Raw genomic sequence first — 4184 nt, 5'->3', positions numbered from 1 at the left:
AAATGACCTCAAGCCATGCGTGTTAAGGAGGAGGAACACACGCACCCCACCCACCCACCTCACACTCCCGCCGCACTCACTTTCCTCAGTCGCTTTCACTCAGCAACAGTTGGAGCTTTTTACATACTTATTCATAGTTTTACATACACAAATATCATGCTCATAGTGCCTGCGGCGAGTTATCACAGAGATCTGGAACTGATTATTTCAGACGTGTGCTCAGCTGTGATAATAACTCAACATATTAGCGTTACGGCACATTTAAATTACGCTTTTTTTTTTGCAGAGGAAAACGGGAAATGGGTCCCAGGCCAGAGCAGTAAGATTTTTAATGAAGCTTGCTGGCTTCTATGTGTTTTGCAAAAAGAAGAAAGATTTGGTTCAGTTTAGAAATAAAAGTGAATCCAAGTCACTCAGATGTATAAAAATATGGGGTCAGACCGTCATTAACCATTTCCTGCATAGGTGACATAAAAGTGTCACACTCCCTTTCAGCTCGCTCTCACCCTGTGGGCTTATTTGCCTAACAATCTCCCCACGGCCGGCGCTGTCATGTAAATTGCGGACTACAGGGATTGCTGCAACTCGCCGGGGTGTTGTTGGCACAAATTTGTCCTGCAGGTGATAATTCCTCCCAGAGTCTCCATATAAAAGCGCCCAATAAACATCCGCAGATTACAGCAATGGTGAAAAGTGTTTGCTATCCTATAGATTCCTTCTTTTAACTGTTTTGCCACATTTATGTGTTTCAGGTCCCCTAAAAATTGTTTATTTTCAGATAAACACAAGTTTTATTTATTACAGGGGGACAAAAGCTATCCAACCAGCCTGGCCTTTGAGTGATTGCCTCCTCACATAATAACTGCCACCCCTGCTGGCAACAAATGCTTTCAAGCCATTTCATAACTAGCAAACAGTATTTTACATCACTGCGGAAGGATTTTGGCCCACTCTTCTTTGCAGAATTGTCTTAATTCAGCCGCAGTGGAGGATTTTTCACCATGAACGTTATTGCCACAGTATATTGCACTTAAGTCTAGATTTTGACGAGGCAAATCCAAAACTTTTGTTATTTGAAGACATTTACAGCTTGGTGGTGTGGCTTTGGATCATTGTCATGATGCATAATCCAAGTGTGCTTGACCTTAAAGTCACAAACTGATGGTTGGACATTCTCCTTCAGGGTTTTCTAGTAGACAACAGAATTTGTGGTTCCATCAATTAAAGTGACCAGGTCCGGAAGCAGCAAGTTAGACCAAGACTACCTCACTACAACCCCACGTTTGACTGTATGATGTTCTTGGTATAAAATCCTGTGTTAGCTGTAATGGGATCTATACCTTCTAAGAGGTTCACTTCTGTCTTTTAAGTCCATGAAATATTTTCCCAAAAGCTCTGAACATCATTAGCCTTAACTGAGGCAAGTGAGGCCTGCAGTGTTTTATATGTTGTTCTGGGTTCTTTTGTGACCTCCTGGATGCTCCATGTGCTCTTGGAGTAATTTAGCTAGGCTGGCCACTCCTGGGAAGGTTTCTAGTCTTCCACATTTGTGGATAATGATTCTCACTGCAATTCAGAGGAGACTTAAAGGCTTTGTAATCCTTTTCAGACGTTGGGTCATGACATCTGGCTTTTAGAGATGTTTTAGCCTACTATATGTTGCCATTCAGGTTGTGTTTAAGTAATTCTGCAGATGAGGAAGAAATCTGACCTAGTTTTCTAGTCAAATTAAACTCAGCCATCCAAAATCATAGGGTTAATCACAGTTAAGTGATGATGTAACGGGGATGTGGGGGTGTTCATTTTTTGCACCGGGCCAGATTCAGATAGCTTGTTTTCCTTCATAAATGAACTCTATTTAAAGATGCCCTTTTTATGCATTTATTCTAGTTGTCTTTGTCTGATATTAAAGTTTTTGATGATCCGAAACATTTAGGTAAAGCAAGATACATTTTAAAAACCTGTAAATGGGCAAATACTTATCTCCTTACAAAACACACACATTTACAGCTCAGTGAAGGGACACAGCAAGCAGTTTTAGGATTAATGAAGAACCTAGTTGTGTTTGAAGGTGCACAGAAAAAATAACCAAATACTTTAAATAAAACTAGAGCATTTTCTGTTCTCCTAAAGTCCTAATATGAGGCTTTACAACCTGAGCCTCTTGACAGGACAGAGAATGTTTGCAGACAAATGTAGTTCCATCATTACCAAACCCTTGAGTGGGTGCTTTTCCTCCATCAGCACATCAGTGCTTTTTCACAGCCTGGGGGACACTCTCCAAAGTGTCTGTTTCACATCAAAGAGGACATGCCTGCAGCCGTGACATTGATTAATGGATTCAAAAACATCCCATCCTCCGCCTGTCGCCTCACCTTTTTTTCACAGAGCCCAGCAAACGGAAGATAAGACAAACCGGAGGAAAGGGTGACAGCAGTCCTCAGCGGCGCTTCAAATGCATTCTTGGAGCGCCCTCTGTTGGAAAAAAAAAAAAACGAGCCTCCGACTCTTTGCAGAAGTTCCTAATCTGTTGCACAAGCTGACGGCTGTAATATGCTGCATGCACTATGTGGTGACAAGCGAAGATAAAAAAAATAGATGGAGATATAACAAATGTGATGAGTGGAAGGAATGAGGCGTGAGGAAAAAGGTGAGAAATTTATTGTGGCAGAGTTTTAAAATGTGCTTGGAGGTGGACTTGGATATGTTCGTATGCAACTGAAGAAATGATAATAAATGCTGCAGAGCCGATTATTGCAAAACCTTAAAACTCACATAAGTAATGTCCGGTAAATTTCTTTTCCAGCTAATCAAATTTTTACAGGCTTTTAATGTATGTAGAAATTTAGCGCCTTGTGTGTCTGCATCTCGTTGCTCATGGTGGTGGATATTCATAAATTCAAAAACATTTTCAGATGTCGTAATTTATTTTCCAATGCACAATTTCCCAATTATATATATATATATATATATATATATATATATATATATATATATATAATTTATTTTTATTATTTTAGTTGTTTTTAAAACTGTTCAAAAGTAAAGTTGAATTGATATAGTTTTTTATATTTTTATATTTTTAACATAAACAATATGATGAGAAAAAAGACCTTAGAGAATAAAAAAAGTATATTCAATTTGAATAAAGTGGAACATGTGTGTTTTATCTTCACCCAAACGACAGTAAGTAGCCTACTCCACACATTCATTTATTATCTTGATGATTATGAAATAAATCTTGTGATATTCATAATGGTTCATGATATGTCATAAAACGTTGCATAGCTAAAAAAATTATTTATTTGTGAATTAAATGCAAAAAAAAAAAAAAAAAGAAAAATCACACTGTAAACAATGTATGTTGTGTAAAATTACTATATTCAAAATAGTTCTTTAATAATAATGCAGGGTATGTGACAGTATGGTTTCAGTTTTGTACTGTGGAATTGACATATTCACAGCAGTACTGTATTATATAATCTGTTTACATGATGTTACGGTGGATCGACCCTGAAAAAATATTAAGCTGCAGCATCTAAAGCAGTGAAAGATTAACTAATAGCGGAAAAAACTGAAACACAGTAGACCACCGCTGCAAAGTGGAATATATTTGATAATTGTCATTCTTTAATTGTTTTACATGAGTTAAAAAAAAAAACACTGTTTCTCTAACATGAATAATAATATTCAAATAAAGCATTTTAAACAGGAAGTATGTAAAATGCTATTGTTTGATTTTACAATATAGCTGTTTTACAATACTTGTACGGTACTGATGCCGTGTGATTGTATCCCCTGGAAAAATAAATTAGAACAGCTACTGGACAATTGTTGCCACGAAGTAACTTTAAAGTGAGTTATTTTAACATTTTTAAAAAATACAGTGTGATGAGTGCAATCAATTGTCTTATTTCGTCCAAAAATTCGAATATTTTCAAAGTAAAACAAATATTAGATGATATGCCCTGTTCTCTGTGTTAAATAAAGTGGCGATTCTATGCTTTTTATATTTATCGTTGAGAACTGCGAGTAGATACATTTCCCCGTGTCTTGTTTTGATCGGTACTCTACTGATTTGGAGTCCGTATTGTAATAATATTATTTTTCCAAGTGGACCCCTTGTGGTTATCCCGGGAAACAGATGCAGGGAGCTTAACGTGTCGGACAGTGGGAGGCGACAG

The sequence above is a fragment of the Girardinichthys multiradiatus genome, chromosome 4, assembly GCF_021462225.1.
Source record: "Girardinichthys multiradiatus isolate DD_20200921_A chromosome 4, DD_fGirMul_XY1, whole genome shotgun sequence".
Lineage (NCBI taxonomy): Eukaryota > Metazoa > Chordata > Actinopteri > Cyprinodontiformes > Goodeidae > Girardinichthys > Girardinichthys multiradiatus.
This window is presented reverse-complemented; position numbering follows the sequence as displayed.